At 40.3% G+C, this 6,793-nt stretch overlaps 1 protein-coding gene across 2 annotated transcripts in view; it reads right to left on the minus strand.

Annotated features, from left to right (window-relative positions):
- LOC108756139 (dedicator of cytokinesis protein 3) overlaps window positions 1-6,793 on the minus strand; it is a 55,494-nt gene that overhangs the window by 9,689 nt on the left and 39,012 nt on the right. The gene's annotated exons all lie outside the window — the stretch shown is intronic.

Here is a 6,793-nt window from a genome sequence, read left to right on the forward strand (position 1 = left end):
CGTTGACGAATGAAATTCGTTGGGTGCAGGTACGATGACGGAGAAATAGGAGATATAGAGGAGGTGGGGGAGGAGGGAGGGGGGGGGGTTCATAAGATACAGGATTATTACGCGTCGCTGATTAAGGCGTACATTGTATCACACTTTGGGAGGTTCGCTTTCGAAGTGGGGCCCCGGAGAGAGAAGCGGCTACTTAACTTCTCCGTGACCCCGACGCAGGGGCCGGACCGGGCCCGGCTGGGCCCGCATGCCATAGGGTCGACGTGTTTCTCCAACGACTCCAACACGCGTTGAGGAGGCTCTACTCTCCGCCGCGGAGGGAGGGCACCGTCGCCCCGCAGGAATGCAGATACATGCCGGATACCCGAGTCGTTTTTTACGCGCGTACCGCATGTATGCAGGGATACAGGAATCTGTAGGAAGCCGCAAGGTTTATGTTTATTGAGAAAGAAACGGGGTCTTGGGTGCACCTAATTCTGAAGAAGTTTGCAAGGGGAAGGAGTTTCAACAGAATAATTATAATATTGTAAAGTGCAGTAATCCGTTTAAGATAGTAACAGGGATAAGATAAAAAGATAAGAATTAAGATATAGAATAAAAGAAATAATGAGAATTAAGAGTGAATGAATGATTTAAACTACACAATGAAAAATATTAACGAAGATATACATACGTAACAAATAAATTATTCGGTCTGGTATGGAAAAATATGAATTTAGAAACATTATTCTTGTCATTATATTACAGCGACGGTTAAAATCATCAATATAATTAATATTTCAAAAATTTCAATGAAATGGAGCTTTATTTTGATAAGCTCATTAAATTATTAACACTGTTATTGCGATAATTGATTTCACAATTAATTAGCGACTTTACAATTTCAACGAAACAAGGTTTTATTTTATTTTCTTGCAAAGAGACGACTTATCGCATTGACACATTTAATTACGACTGGATGCTGTGTACTGTTATCTATATGACCGTATCATTAACGTTTAACATAATGAATTTTATGATTAGTTACACGTCTGTAACGACACGACAAAAGTCACGTCTGAGATCTCGCAATAATACTTTTAAACGTCCTAAGTTCTGTTCATGTTCAGAACATTGAAGTTCCGTCATAATAAACTTTTCATAATAAACTTTATCATCAAGTTTCATTTATTGTTTCAATATTTGCGCAAACAAAATTTGCCGGGATAACGAAATTTTCTATTCAAATATAAATCATATTTAAATCTTTATTGCGTGCATTTTATCTGTGCAATATTTTTGTCATATTTTCATGTACAGAGCAAACTCTACTTCTATCTCTCGCAAGCAGGAGAAACACGATTCAGAGAGATATAATTGAGCGCTAACTTAGGTTTAGTACATTCAAATGATCTTCGCAATCGGGCTTTAATCGTGCAGCGAGAGAAGCATGATAATTATTCGCCGGCTGTTTTCATAGCTTCGCCGATTCGATTAGTATTAATCGCTAAAATCGAGCGATGTGGAAGGCTACAAGTACCGCGCCGGTGGCAAAACGGTCCTTTCATAAATCTAACTTGACAGACCTGTAATATCCATTTCTAGTTTCTACCAATGTAGATTAACTTTAATCTCGATTTAACTTACATTTTCGTCTCATATAATTCTAAGAATTAGAAAAAGGTGAAGAATGAACTAAACTAAGATCAAGTTAATCTACATTGATAGAAATAGCCTAAGCTTCTCTTGAAGAATGTTTCACCCGACCGCGATAACGTAACAATTACATTAATCCAAGAGATAGAAATAACGAGAAAATTATTCCGCCAATCCACGCTGCTTACGAGCTCGTACTTCAGCTCGCAGTCTATGTTACTTAATTTTTGCATCCGCTTGCCGATCACGTAATAACTCGTATTTACTCATATTTAATTTGATATTATTTTCTCATCATACCTAATATACATTAATTGAAAAATTTTCATACATCGTTCAAAAATTATTTTGACAGTATTCAGAGTGTAATTAAAAAATTTTATAAATTTAATATGATTGCTACAACTTCAATGAAATTCTCATAACGCAAAATAATAAATGCAGAATACAATAAAAATAAAGAAAGATAAAAAAAAATATAAAATCACTTCGAAAATCACAGAGAAGAGAATAGCTGTGATTTCCAAATTTAAATAACTGAGAGTACGATATGAAATGTTCTTATTATATGCATATACAATTTAAATTAACCCGCAATTTAACGAAATGCCACCTTATTAATAAACGTCCACAAATGTCTGGGCTTAGACAAGAACCGTCAAAAAAAAAAAAAGCAATTGACAATGAGATTCGTTTTCATAGACAGAGAAGGAGAACTTTGAGCTGCCTTTCACGAACTCGATGTTAGAGCAAGATTAAATTAAGTGGTAGGTTCGAGAGAGTTGAGAAGAGAGCGCGGCTTTGTGGTACGCTCGCTCGTTTTATCTTTTCCTTTTTTACGGCCCAAGCTCTCTCGGACCTGAGAGTTTCCCACCCTTCAGACGGCTACGTCACTGATCGCAATGATTCGGTCAGCGGATTCCGCACCCTCGCCACTACCGAGTTGGTCTACTAGGAACGTACCAGATTCCTGCCACCGCATATGCAAATTGACTAACGATCTTTAGTATTCAGATTCTAATAAATCATTTGTCTAATTAGATTCAATAGCAAAACTCAAGAGTTGTCTCTTTATACATAAAGATATTTTTGATAATTCAAAAAACGTTATAACAGAAGATCGTACAAAAATCTGCAAAGCATAATAAAAATTGTTTGCATAAAACAATTATTATTGCGAGTGATATTACTATTCTGTTGTGACAATAGTAACATATTTTTAAATAAAAACAATCCATCTTTTTTCATCACAATTTATCACTGATCGATATGATAATAAATACATTCCATGGGATATTTTCAGGTACAATCTTTTGCTTTCGAGATGTCAACGCATGAACATGAATGCAAATCGACGCGTTTTACAAGAGGAATCGAGGAGGGCATCGGACACGATTCGCACGATCCTGCAGGCCCCGAAAGCTCTCCCTCCAGGTTCCTCATGATGGAATGCAGGTGAGCAGGCAGACTTCGATGCGTGGAGACAGGTTCAGGCAATGTCCGCCGCCACCACCACCACCACCACCACCACTACTGCGTCGTTGGGACCTATGCCCCATTCCAAAGATATCGGATATATTCCAGCGGACACCGTGGACCTTTTCTACAGTGACCGGCCCCACGAGGACGAGTCTCCCTCTCCTCTCACCCCGAGATGACGAATTCGTTCGTTCGGCCAATGCCCGTGTCGAGACTCGCTTGACACGTGGAGCCTCGAAGACGGCGAGAAGTTAAGTCGCTTCCTCGTCGATGGAGCTTCGGAAGTTCGACGACTTCCTCGCCCACGTCGAATGAAAGGACCGTTCAGCTTTCTCTCTCTCTATCTATCTATCTTTCTCTCGAATGAGGGGGCATCGAACTACCGCCTCTCGGAATATCGATGTTAGTTGAACGCCCAGCTTCTCGTCAATGAGTTAGAGTGATTAGATCTTATCGCGATTAAATTGCACTTACATATGTAACGTCATCCTTCAAAGATATAATGCAGTATCAGAAAAAAATATAAAAATAAGAATGAAAATAGTACGTGCAAAATGTATGCGATCTATTTTGCTAGCAGTAATTATTTATGTCTCATCTGCATGAAGTCTCATTTCCCTTATAACTTACGAACTCTTGAAGAAAAAACGTTTCTATTACTAATAAGGAACGTTTGCAAATGTTTAACTTCTTGATACTTCAATCAATGAGAATATATTGAACAAGCTTAGAGAGGATAATATTGTATTACATCCGAGGGGCCATTTAGTTTCCCAATTTAACGTCTCGCGGGGGGTTCCCCTTTCATCCCTTTCATTGGGAGGAGAAATCCTCCCGCAGCCTCGGCTTTTCCTCTTCATTAGGCAAGAGATGTCAGTTCAGAAGCTCATCCTTTCTCGCGTCGCTCAGGGAGGTTTCAGTTACCGTTCGGTAGCTCTAAACGCTATAATTACGTCGGTGCTTCTGGGAAGTCAGTCCCGCGGACTTCCCGTTCCAACTCTCGGACGCGTAGCTTTCTCTCTCTCTCTCTCCCCCTCCCTCTCCCTCTCCCTCTCCCTCTCCCTCTCCCTCTCCCCCCTCTCCTCCTTCTATCTACCTATGGAAGTCTCTTAGAGCAAAGTCGATATAATCCCTTTAACGTGATTCAACATCGAAATATCAACGGACGTGTCGTACCGTAGTCGCGATATTAGCATCGCCTTCAGCATGGAATGTGCAATTATGCATTAGCATAGAGGACATCGTGCGCCTCGAGCCGATCCTCCTTCGACGAAGTCGCGATCGTTGCAAAGTCCGCAGATCGCGGAACAACAGGCGTTCTGAGTCACACTTGGTCGCTTTGAAATAATTTAACACCCACATTAGACGACTTCTTTTCACAAGAAAATACGAATGTAGTTTAGACAAATATATTATATGTATTGTAATAATAACGTCTTTAATATTAAATATATATAATCTTGACGTGAGGGATATAAATAGCATGGGAAATGATTCGAAACAAAATCTAAACTGATTCAACGTCTGAATTGTAAGTTGCTAGAAATTGTTTAATAAATTTTCGCAAGCTGCAATTAAATTCAGTCATCGCCGAACTAAAGCACCGTATTTTTGGAAATAATAAGATTACATAGAGCGACAAAAAAAGGACTTGAGATTTTCGCGGATTCATCACCGCGATGATTGCGTCACATTTTAAAGTCGGACAGGTGGTTCACACGCGATCGCCGTGCCCTGCTTCGGTGTTCCAACCGGAGTTATTCACGTGACCGTGTAAAACGGCCTTAATGGGAGTGTTTCCTGATCCCGGAACGAGTAACGAGACTCGTACGTACAGTAAAGGGTTCGTGGGAAGACGAACGTCGAGGCTGGCTCTTCGCTCGAGGGTATGTACCCGCGTACAGCACACACACGCAAACATACTTGCGCATTCATCCACCCACACACACACACACACACACACACACACAGAGCCAGCACGTCGGTATCGTGCCGCGTTCGGAGAGCTGTAGTTCCATTGCATTGGACTATACACCTATGCACCGGCACATGGCAAAAGGCAGCGTGCCAGGCAATAGATGTCAGGGCCAAATCTCCGATTTCCCCCACAGTCTCAATTAGATGAAATGACGAGCGATTAAGCGCGATTAATAAGTCTTGCAGCTTTTCTCGTCGATAACAGTCCGCGACGTTCGCTTTCGTAACAGCGGATTCTCCGGAATTGTACTTTGTTTTTTTGTTTTTAGAATGTCGTACCTTCGTACGTATATCGGTATATTAAAAAGAATATTTTCAATTGTAAATATAATTATCTTTTTATTTTCGTATTTTAATTACATGAACTTGAAATGATCGGGAACATTCGTTCAGTAAGCACCATAATTATTATTTCAATTAAACTCCATTTGTAATATACGGTGGTTCAAGTACGTAGACTAGAAGATATTGCTTCCGACCAGAGGAAAGGGTTACGCTTTGCACCGTCGGTCGTCCGGACGGAGTTCAAAGGAGTTTAAAGGATTCATTAACAGTGCCCTGCCTATAACGATGTTGAGACACTACGTGGTATCCCTGAAAAGCAGAAAACTGTGGATTCAACGGCGACGCACGATCTCACCTACAATCCCTTGATCCGCGACGTAGAGTTCTAGAAAGAGTTCTAGAAAGAACAGCAAAGGGCCTCTCCCTTGTATATAACGATTTCCGCTCCCAGGTGCACGCTTATTAACGCCGCCGAGATCGCCGCCATTCATTAATTTCCTTCACCCGACTCGGTAGCCGTGGAACTCTCCACGGAGTCCTTTCCTCTCTCGCTCTTCAGGGTCTACAAGTCTCGTATCGTCGTAAGGCCCCGATGTGGCGCCGAGAGGTTGCAGTAGAAAGAAAGGGTAGATGTTAAGGCGATTTTACACGACTCACTTCGAAGTAATCGACGCGAATGAGTAATTCAAAATTAATGCGTTCTCAGATACTCCTATTATCATACTTCCTATTATCTTACGTAGTTAAGGTCATATTTGTAATTTACGGTATTGAAGGAGCTTATCGTATCATTAATCGTGCCGTAACCAAGAAAACGTTATAACGTCTTGAAATTATGTAATTGTAACACAAGTCTCATATTTTTGAAAATATATAATGTAAATAAATTAATACTTACTTTTATGATAACAATTTCATATCCATTTATCGAAAATTGTATACTATTGTTAAAAGACTTTTCAATATTTCAAAAATTCCAGAAGACGATTGAAAGAAATAGAAAAAGATCGCGTAACTCAAAGACGAGAAAATCGAACGATAAAGACAAACAAGACTCAAAGACGGAAAGACGGAGAGTCGTTCTGTACGGCCGCCAGGCACGCGCTCATTAGAAATATTAATAATTGCTACGAGACGTAGGTAATGAATGTTGCCGTCGTCGCCGCGTAGTTCGATGTTCGACCCTGCTAACAGGAGAGTAGCTTAACCGCGACGCGAGGATAACCGACAATTAGATGTAAATCGAACTCCACTCGTGGGATGCATTGATAACAATGTCCTTCGCTCTTGTTGCCAATCGCAAATCTCCTTACCCACTTGAGGCCTCTTATCAAAAACAAACTGTATGTGTTCAGGATTAAAATCCAATTAACATTAATCCTTATTCAATCTCTATAATACTTTGTATATATATATA

Source organism: Trachymyrmex septentrionalis, unplaced genomic scaffold, assembly GCF_001594115.1.
Source record: "Trachymyrmex septentrionalis isolate Tsep2-gDNA-1 unplaced genomic scaffold, Tsep1.0 scaffold95, whole genome shotgun sequence".
Taxonomy (NCBI): Eukaryota; Metazoa; Arthropoda; class Insecta; order Hymenoptera; family Formicidae; genus Trachymyrmex; species Trachymyrmex septentrionalis.